The 11,202-nt window shown below is 38.3% G+C and overlaps 1 long non-coding RNA gene across 1 annotated transcript; it reads left to right on the top strand.

Moving 5' to 3' along the window:
- The first annotated feature begins 4,034 nt into the window (after window positions 1-4,034).
- On the top strand, window positions 4,035-10,963 carry LOC142404815 (uncharacterized). Its single transcript, XR_012773959.1, has 3 exons — window positions 4,035-4,116; window positions 5,634-5,699; window positions 10,862-10,963. It is a non-coding gene; the product is annotated as an uncharacterized LOC142404815 (long non-coding RNA).
- The last annotated feature ends 239 nt before the right edge of the window (window positions 10,964-11,202 follow it).

Raw genomic sequence — 11,202 nt, 5'->3', positions numbered from 1 at the left:
CTAATCAAAAGTGTTAATGAATGGAAGCTACTGAAAGCAAGCATCCAGCTAGAACTTGACCTGAATGGTTGGTCTAAAAAAATACGTTGCTGTGAGAAGTGCCCACTGGATCAGCTGAGCGGTCAGTGCAGCATGCAAACGATATTTGCACCCTTACTGTTTGAGGAGTTCAGCTTGGTATTTCATTATTTTGATTGAAAAAAAGAATTGTTGACGGCTTGTTAAGATAATTAACTTTTTTTGTTGAGGCCAAAGAACAAAAACCACCCTGAAATCTACAAAATACTTCCAAGGAGGTCAACGTTTGCAATAAAATAACTAGTTCCTTTATATCCATAAGACTTGGGGATCTCCTTAATTCCAGGAAACTGAAGGACCCTGTTGGCTCTGAGCCTGGCTTGCAAGTTGCTATACAAAATTAAATTCTAAGGCTCTCAAAAAAAAAGAAAAAAACCCAAGTGAGGCTTATGCTACTTGTATGCAGTGCTAAATCAGTAGGTTTTTTGATATAAAATGCACTACGTCTGTAACTTTTCTGGCAAGGTACAGGAAGAGTAGGAGAACATCGTTATTTTTTTAGTTCAAGGTCATTCATCTTTCACTCTTTGTACTCAGTCTTCTAATATTCATGTCCACATATATCAAGGAATCTTTAGATGGCTGTGAATGTGATCTAGCAGATGGAGATTTTCTTTGAAGCTGGAAAGAACATAAAGGAAGCAAATTATTTAATGCATTATTTTGTACTTGTAGTGGTAAAAGTACATCTTAAAAGACCTGGGGTTAGATTTTATTGTAACTAAGTTATTACATCTAAAGTTTAGGGAAGGATGTTGAAGTTCCTGGTATGCCAAAAAGAGGACTGCTGTTTCAAAAACTAGATGCTGTACATAAGTGACCATCAGTTTTACATTGCTTGCCAAACATTACTGTGAAAACATGAAAATAGGAATAAAGGACAACATTTTTATATATTCTAAATATTGCATAGTCTACCCATGTGACTATTTTGCACTTAAAGTGTTCTGGACTGATATACATTTGCATGTATACATAGGCATATATGTGTATGTATACATACATATGTATGTATACACACATATGCATTTCTTTACATTCCAGTTCTCAGTGTCAGGCTCCCAGAGCAACTCAGCTGTTTACATACACAAGTACTATAATATTTATGTAAAATCTTGTCACTGTTACAATTTACTGCTTTTTGTGCCCAGTAGTCTCCTTTCTCTGAGGGCAGAAAGCTTCCTGGAGGAGGGACTACATTTATCTGTGGTTGCAAAGTGTCAGACACACGGTAGGTAGAGCTAAAAATGAACTGATAACAGATAATTCCTTTGTGTGTTCAGTCCCCCTACTAAGTAAAGGTTTTGGGCTCACGGACATCATAGACAATATCTATTAAGCTATTTTCAAGTGATCTTCTTTTGGGTAAGCATTAAGCTGAAGTATCTTTTAGTTACCTTTGTCTCCTTCAGCAGCACAGCTACCTAGCCTATAAATGCTACCTTTTTTCCCCCTCATGTTTAAACATTTCCTCACGTTTGAATATACTAATGTCCAAACCTGTTCATCTAAGGTGATGTTCCCTCTCAGCACTTAGAATGCAAATGCTGTGAAATAGTGTTGCATTAGAAAGTGCTAATTAGCTCAACATGAAACACTAAAATGAAGAGAGTGTAGGTAGGCTATCTCCATCAACCTACTAGATTTCTCCTAATAACGTTCTCATTGATATAGAAATACATCTTCTGGTCTCTCATGACTATTGAATGAGTCCTACAATACTTAAACAATATTAGAAGACTGAATGCTTTGCAGATCTCTAAATGGCCACTTGAAGTTATTTAAATCATAGCTACTTTTCTTTGATAATATCTTCTAATAATGAAACAACTCTAAGCATTTTGAAAGCGCATCTTTCTTCCTTTTCAATATAAAAGGAGATCAAAACATAGTATTTAATGGGAACACAGTAAAAGTTTAAATTATATAAAGTTCCTGCCTCCCATTAATAAACCAGAGATTGCAACAGACTTGGAGGAGAGCATCCTGAGTTTGTAGCTGCCAGTGAGATCCTCCCTGTTTCGGTGACAGGAAGGAAAGGAAAGGGTGATTCAAAACCATTCTGAGTAGTCTCACACCAAAGGGAATCTGTTCCCTGATTTTCATCATCAGTAGTCAATAGGAAATATTCCCATTTGGGTATTTTAGGATTTGAGAAGGACTCGGAACTTTCCAACCATTTTCCTAAAGCTGTCTTAAAATACTATTTCCCATTTTGGTGGAACATTGGAATAACAGGGTTAACAAGGGAAAGTTGAGTCATAGAGAAACTTGAGGCAATGTATCATTCAACAGCTTAAGATTGAGTGGTTTATAATGATAAACTGCCTGAACTTTCTTCCAGTTTCCTTGTTTCCCAGATCAGAATAGCACTGCAAAACAGTTTTGTCACACTGAAGTTTTAAGACACAACTTTAATTATGTAGTGTACTTTTTTGCATTTAGGCAAAAGGACAGAAAGAGAGAAAGCAGCATGACATCCAGCATGAACATTGCTGGGGTGCCCCTTTGTTCAGATTATCAGAATTTTGGCAAAGTAACAGGACAGGAAAGGTAACAAATTCAGAAGAAAAGAAGGGACCTGCATCAAGAACTAGAGCAATACAGAGTTTGAGTTAATTCATCAAATCCTGCATTGCTTGTAACTAGTCACCTCCATGCATTCAATCAAATTTTCCTTAATTTACACCTGCCAGGGAGATGCATGTAAGAGACATTTTAAACCACATTTTAGACCAAAAAAAGCAGCTACTTCATAGTAATATTTGACTTGTTTTCTTTAGCTCAGCAAAGTGTTCAGGTCCACCAAGAGGGTTCAGAAATATTTTGTGAAGACTCTTTGCTTTATGTCACCCTTTATTTTTCAGACTATTTTGGGCCAAAGTAAGGAACATGCATTTCATCATGAGCATCATAAGAACAGCTGTTGCAGGTGCTGTGCCTCAGAATTTGTGGGATCTTACATTGGTCATGGCATGAGAAAGAAATTTCTCAGGAAATGACGTTACATATGTCCATATGCAAAAAGCCATTGCTCAAATTTATTTGGGCCAAAAAATGGCCTTCATAGCATAGTGCTATTTTCAGGATACTGTTAGGGATTAGGAGTTTGTCCAGCGAACATGCAGACCACATTCATCAACAGAAAGCAACAGCAATTCTGACTTCAAGAAAAATTTCAGATTTACATAAGTAGCCTTGAGTCATGATGCAGGTTTTATAAATGACTTTGTCAATCTAAAAGATGCTTCCTATTCAAATTATGAAGCCCTCGTGAGTACATGCCCATTACTCTGAATAGAGAGGGCATAAAAACATCAGTAGCTCTGACATAAAACTGATATATTATGTAATAATGTTTCCTGTAGAACTTGGAGCTTCATTTATCAGCAATGTCTGTAACTGCGTTTTGTACAGGTTATGAATGAAACCACAAATGCTTCAGTCACGTCACAGATGTTAATAAAATGGCATAATAGAGAGGCTGAGTGAGATGAATTCAGGATGTAATGACTCTTCCAAGCCAAATGCTCCCAAAGATTAGTGGAGCAGGATGGACGGCAATCTCTACTTTACAATGATGCTGGGCATCTTCCTACTGATAGCAAATTGAGCTATCTGCTGTGGGAGCTGATGAAGTATATAGGTAAAAGGCAGGTTTCTTACCTAACTGTCAGCTTGCATAATTCAGCTCATTCCAGCAGCTCTGACATTTCACTAGTTGCTGTTCTTGACCATTAAATTTCCCTACACCTACATGCAGATCAAAATTATAACCGGGAAAGCGAGAAGTTAAAATCTAGCAGAATGCACATTTGGAAGGAAAGGTGAAACCGGGTGGAGAACAGGAAAGAAAGGGTGAAAGAGCCAGGATTCAGAAAAGTCTAAGGAGGATCAATTTAAAGCTAAAATGCAAACCAACCCATATAACTGAAAGCTGCTCTTTTTCTCTTACAGTAATCCATCTATTAACAGATTCAGTGTGAAGCCTTCTCGACCACAACCTGGAGCTGGAACTCCTCTGACCAAGCACTTAAGGTTCAGTTTCACTTCTTTAAGAGCTCTTGGCATGTGTCTGCAGCATGGGAATAACACTGCTTCCTGATAGTACTGGCTTGTGTCATGTGCGAGTAGTTAAGTATGACAGTAAGAGACTCCTGCACGCAGTAGGTCAAGCCTATTTATTTGCTAACCAGTGTGAAAGGCAACTGAAGCCTGGTCACTTTCTTAAGTAAATGCACTCTGCTTTGTATCTGAAAGCAGCTGAGACAAAATTAAAGTCAGCAATGCCTCCTGTGAAGCGCATTGCCTTTGCCTTTATGTCTCTTTAAATATTCCACTCCATGCTCCTTCTTCCTCTCCAAATGCTCTGCTCAGGGAAGGGATGAAGGTTTTCAGGGGTATCCATTACAGCAGTGTGTCATTACCTAGAACAGTATCTTATATCTCTTGTCATTTAGATTGCATTCAGACATAGGAACGACAACAAGGCTGTAACAGGATTGTTAGGTAATATATCTTAATTTCTTTAGGAGGTTGTGTAGATGGATCTATGGGCTCCTGTGCTGGTATGCTTCTAATTAACTAGAAGGCAGTGGGGTTTCTTAATATCTCACTATTCAACTTGCTAGAAACTATTCTTAGAATAAAGGGAAGTAGCTACATAAACGGCAGAATTCTTGCAAGGGTATCAGGCTCCTTTTGAATTGCTTCTGAAATACAAAGATAAATCTTACCTGATGTTTTTGCCACTATCTTTCTAAGGAGAAAACTAGTTCAACTTTTAACAAGAATGTAGAAGAGCATAAGGTTTCATTACTTCTCACATTGAAAACTGAGATTATAGTTAATTCTGTGCTTTTCAGATCTATGCTTTTGATTCCTACAGTGACCACAAATCTGCTCCTGAAAGCTTTTCTCTCCCGCCCCTGTCATCTAGATCCCACATGCTGTTTTTCAAGGTGACATGCTGCTCTTCAAACATAGGAGGAGGTGGGGAAGGAAGAGAGGGAAGAAATCATTCCATTACAAATTGGTGCAAAATGAAATAAGACTTTAAAATGTTACAAAGAAAACATTTAATCTCCCAAAGTATTACAGGAGCAGTGCATCCCCACCTTCTGTACCCCCCTAATCCTATTAGATAACAGCAAGAATAAGCAGCTGACGCAATAACAAATGCCAAATAAATGCTTTTGAACTGCTTGAAAGTATGAGCAAGAAAACTTGAGAGGGATATAAGGCACTGGGAGCGTGATAAGAAGCTGGGAGTATACGGCCTCTAGTCTTCTTCATAATGGCTGTCACTCAAATGTGAGTGACTTGGGAAGATTCTCCCAATGGTATTAAATCCACCGGAGACTTTTTGATCTGGGTATCATCTTGCATGAAAGTCCTTATGAATTTCTGCTTTCTTTCAGTATTTTGATGATGTTTCTTTCTCAGCTAAATGAAGGAAAGTATTTATGTGGGCTCTGCAATTGGAATGTGTTTTCAAGTAATATGATCATCTGGGTGCATATCTCTGTCTTTCAATGTGTCCTGCAATTTACTAGGCAAGAACAAGGAGGTGGTGAGGTGCTGCTGTTACCTGGGTGCCCCGTCTGCAACAGAATGCTCTGGTGAGTGTCCTGAGCACCTAGTAATTGCTGGGGTTTTGTTGTTTTTCTTTTTTACTCTGCCTCTCCATTCATGAAGTTCAAAATATTTGCATAGCTGTCATTTCTGACTCTCATTCCACAGAGGAAACTGAGGCAGAGAAGAGAGGAATGAGTTGCACTCAAGGAAACAATGTTAGTGCAGAAATACAGTTTACATCTGAGTCCCTGTCTTTTCTCTGTCTAGTGCATTGTTCCTGTCCTCCCCTTCTCCAGCGGAATAGGGTTAGTCGTTCTCTAACAAAGGGAAGCGTGTTGAGGCCATACAATGTTCCTTTCAGGTGCAAAGTATAAGAAAGTTTCTTAGGTATCTAACCCCAAACCAGTGAACCTATACTTGTAAATCATACCTGTATTAACACAGATTTTCCAAAATAAAGTTAATTTGTAACCTAACTGAACTTGTGAAAAGTTAGATGGGAGTGAAGATCTCCTACTTCCTTATTCCACCATAGCAATATCAATTAAAACAGGTGCTTCAAAAATTTCTTAATAGGGTCCCTTTTTTTAAGGTGAGTTGAGACCTTGGATGAGGTATTTTGGGTTTTTTTCCACCCCCCTGTTCCCTTCACATAAGGAGAAAATTCAGTGTGAACAGAATCTTGTTGCAAATAAAATATCACTCTGTTACTTAGGACATACATGATTTTAAAGCAAAATACTCACCCATGCACAAACTAATATGGCTGTGACTATGACAGTTTCACAGGTTACCACACTTGTAATGCAGATAACAAACATCATCTGATGTCTTAGAAGAGGCTTGTAATATGTCTTCTACTCCTAAACAGAAAGTAACACAACTTTAAAACTGGGTTCCAGTGCAGGTAACTTTCGATGCACTTTCCTAAAATTAGGTCAAAGTATGCTTCCAGCTACAAGCAGAGCCCAAATTCAGGAGCTAGGGAGTAAAGAGGAGGAAGGGTGAAAAGGTTTCGTTCTGCCAAATCAGACTGACACACTGGAAAGAAGATGAAAATGCGCAGCTGTGTTAGCAATGTTATAAAAAAATCAATGTCTCTAGCAAGTACACACACCCCTTTTCTTTAGAAGTCCCTTTTGCTTCAGAACACCTTGTTGAAGTTTTATAGTAGTAAAAAGGAAAGACTTCACCAGAGCTCTGGACACCTTTGCAAGCTTTAAGCCAATAGCTGTATGTATGCAATCGTTTGCTGATTGCACAGCATAAGTGTGGCAGGGAATAAAGGATTTTGTTTCCAAGATGTAAACTTTTGCTACTTTTATAAATGAGAAGTCACTTTCAGTGAACTGTTACATGAAATACATTATTTGTCCACCACTTTGCCAGTGCCAAATTTCTAGCAGCCACAGGGCTTCCACCTGCTATAAGCCCATGACTAGAGGACACCTTTGTGCCAAAACAAGAGCAATGTATAGGGCTGTGGGGAAACTTGGGAATTATTCATGGTCACACTGGGTCTCAGCCTGTGGATAAGCACAGGATTTCAGTATCCATGGCTACTGTTGCAGGCTTGAAAATTTAAGGTTATGGTGAATTTATCTTTTATTCATTGGCTGCCAAATAATTGCATTTTTTTCTCTTGTGCAAGCACCCCATGTTTTAGCTATATGTTGGGGAGAAGGGCTTGTAAATGGAGGGTAGCAAAATCCTACCATATACATATGTTCCACCGCTGCTTGCTTCCAGGTGTGGAGGTGGCATTAGGTTCCAAGAAGACTCAGAAGATTGCCTTCAAACTTGTATTTCCCATCATCTTCAGAGATGAAGATTTTCATCTTTAGTTCCAGCCTGTGTGTGCTCAGATGACAAGGGTAGTTTCTTCTGGGTGTTGTTTAGGAGCTGCATGTTCCAGTAGACTTCAAATTCAGCCTCAGATAGAGACGTGAAACTGAATGTACAAGCAAGTAGTGCTGATGTACCATATTTAACATACACTGTGCTGGGAAATTGCTGTATTGTCAGATAGTCTGTAGAAATACAGAGCACACAGATCACTTAAAAGGTTTGTGTTTGTTGTTCTGCTCCTTTTCTAGCTCTTCAGTTACTGTTTCAAAATTAGTCCTAGGTTTTCATGGTAGGTTAAGGAATCGTTCACATCCTGGTGTAATCACTTACTAGTGTTACTGTACAATGGCTTAAAAATAGCCTCTATTATAAGCCTAAAACGTCTGTTTGTTAGGATTGTGGAAGCAGCACTGTTAATATTGTATAGCACTTGTCTGCTATACAGCCTTGGAGTGGGGAGAAGCTAGTCGCAAAACTGTTGTTCTACAACAACTAGCCTAACGTCACTGTTTTTTGTGGAGGTGGCTGGGAGAATCCTGTTCAGTTTGTAATTCACACAAATTATTTATTTTGTAAAAAGAGAGTTTTTGAGGGGAACCTACATAAACTAAGCCTCTCACATCTAAAAAGGGTCTTAAATTAGCATTGATTAAGCACCAGAGCTGGATACTCAGTCCTTTACTATACTTCATCCACTGAAGAAAGTTTGCATAGTCTGCCTTTTTACAGAGCCAAGTGCAGCAGTACTCAACATTTGGAGCACTTCCACTAGCACTGACCATTGTGGGCAAAGCAGCAGGTACCTGCTTTGTGCTCACACCTCTGAGGGAGGTTAGGCATGTGCATGTCATACTGAGATAATGAAATTATGAATCACTGCTTAATTTTGATTAATGTCAAAGCACTGGAGAAACCTAACTCCAAGTGAGCTTCTTTGTGGGAAAGTCCTTTGAGTGCTTCTTGGTTTCTTTAGACGGTGAGAGGTATTGCATTTTTCCAAGCTAGTCAAGGGCTTAGAGCTTTCATAGTGATTTCAAAGTTATCAGTGTGCTTAGTTTAATGTGGAGCTGCAAAGTATACTTCTAAGTACTAAGCAGTGCTTGTGCTACCTGAACTGTGAAGTACTTTACAGCACCAAAATACCCCCAAAAGTCAGCACACCTTTGTGCTCCTAAGGCCCTGGAGCATTTCTGAAAATGTTAAATTCAGATTCAGCTGCTCAAATGTTATGGCCAGAAACTGTCCTATCCGCATTAGTTTCTTGATTCAAGAAAACTGTGCCTTATCTGCACGTTTTTTAGTGAAAAATAGCTAAAGATTTCTTCACCAAAAGTTGAGAGCCTACGGAACTGTCTGAGAGGTGACTAATTCAGGTATCTTGGGAGAGCACACAACCAAGGAAAGGGATCAAAATAAGTCCTTTCGTAAGTTTATCTGTAATAATCACTGCAATGAGCAAAAGGTGATTTTTAGGTTAGGACCATGGAAAGCAGCTGGCTGTATGTGGAACAGACCTAAGAGCATATTAATACTTCTGCAGAACAGGTATAATTCAATTTACCCTTTTAATGTTCATAGCCAGAACAATCACCATGTTCTTGTGCAAGAGGCATTGAAGAAATAGGTGGAGAAAAGATGGAGTGTTTCAGCTAACTCATGAGAACTGAGGTTTAAAATAAACTCTTGCTTTCGTAATCAAAATGGGCATATTTCCTAAGAGGAAAACAAGACTTATTTCTTCTTCCCTTTTTAATCAGTACACTTCTCCAAAAATTTGGCATAATAATTAATCTGAAAGCTTTATGGAATAACAAATGTAAACTTTTATCATATAATATTTAATTACAAATGTCATGCTTCCTTTTTTTTAATTGCCTTTTATTTATAAGGTTCTGCAGATCACTTTAATGGCTTTTCAGTTAATTTTCAATTAATTGGTTTTGGTTTCCATGCTCCCTTATTATGGATGTCTGCAAATTACTTTGTGGATGAGTGAGGAGGAGTGTTGCAGAGGGTTCTGCTTCTATTTCTTTTTCTGAAAAACAAGCTGGTGAAATGGAGCAAGCATTCAGCATAAATTAAAAGCTCACACACATGAAATTTGGAAAGTAGTTTGTAACTATAATTTTAGCTGTTATGATAGAATTGAACTGATGCCCTAGAAACAATATACTTGGTGAGTACTTGAAGTTTATAGAAATTGCCTTGCTGCCAGGGAATGGTTTGAAGTATAGGGGCTTCAGATCTAGCCCAACAAACCCACCCAGCTCCTGGACTCTCATGGTTAAATCAGAACGTGTTTTGTTCTCAATATTAAGAAAAAAACAACCAGACAAAAAAAAAAAAACAAACAAACAAAACAAAAACAAAACAAACCAACCAAAAACCACACAAAGTGTAAATGGAATTTTTAAAAGATTTGAGACAAAAACTCTGGTAGAGGTCAACTGCCTTCATTTGCTCCAACTCTAATATGGCTTCCCAGAAAAGGTAGGGCCCATCATAGCAGCAAGGATACAGTATGCAGTTATACAGTAGAAGTTGCTTGTGATGCCACATTACCTTTTGAACTGCTAAATGAAGTTTTTAATTACTCAAGTGCTGCGTCTGAAGACAGCCAATGTTCCAAGAGCTGATAAACATTTCCTGTGACCCATAAAACTGTGGGTTTTCTCTGATGTTGCAAACAGCCTGCAAAAAAAATGCCACCGTTTATTTTCCTAGATGGTGAGAGAGAATCTGCATCCCATTGGTAATCTGTAAACCATTTACTTTGATTGCTTCTGGTGTTTGGCTTCCTCCATTGCCCTGCATTAGTCCTACATGGAATAACAATGCTCTCCGGAACTAGAGAACAGTAAATGGCAGGTGGGAAGGGGCAGCTGTTCAACACTCTGCAATATGTGTATGAAAATGATGAAAATTCTTGAAACTCATTAAGGTTTTCTGAAATAGCTGGAGGTTCACTAAGCAGAATCACAAGCAGTGACCTGAAGGAGGCACTCTTATCCACAAATCAATTTTAATATGTATCTCTTCTACTTCAGAGGTAGACAGACCAAAAGTTGAGCTGATTATAATTAAATAGACACCAATGGCAACAAGAAGTCTTGTTTTGGCATGTGAAACTATGGAATGGTTACCAAATTTCAGATTTCTCTTACAAAACCGGCTGTCTGGTCAAGAACATGAGATTTTTGCATAAAATGGGGACAAATGCAGGTGCCCATCAAGAATCTGGAAGTTCAAATGTGCCTCATCCTCAGAATGTAAAATGTATCAATATTGCAGTTGTTTTTATAAAGACATGCCAGTCTTTCCTATTATAAACAAAACCTTTTTTTTATTTTTATCTCAGGTCTGGAAATGGAGAAAGCACAGACTCCTAGCAGTATAACAGGAAAAATGTGAAGATTCCCTGAAGGCTGAAATGCAGTGTCTCAAACTAAGTTTGAGGTCATAAAAGGTGTTGTTGAAAACTAAGGTTTTTAAGAAAGCAAGGCTAATGCAGAGATTATGTCAAATTCAGATGAGATCAATTTGCTGTAATTTTGGATGCATATTAAGTAGTAAGACAATTTGGGGGCAGGGGAGGAGGAGGTAGGAGCAAGTGAAACATAATCAGTTGAAGACTAATACATCCCACATTTCACTAAATCAAGGAGAAAAAGGAGCAAGCTGGTATGGACTTCGAGCATT

The sequence above is a fragment of the Mycteria americana genome, chromosome 1 (assembly GCF_035582795.1).
Source record: "Mycteria americana isolate JAX WOST 10 ecotype Jacksonville Zoo and Gardens chromosome 1, USCA_MyAme_1.0, whole genome shotgun sequence".
Classification (NCBI taxonomy): domain Eukaryota; kingdom Metazoa; phylum Chordata; class Aves; order Ciconiiformes; family Ciconiidae; genus Mycteria; species Mycteria americana.
Note: the sequence above shows the minus strand (reverse complement) of the source record. Positions and strands in the feature narration are given on the sequence as shown.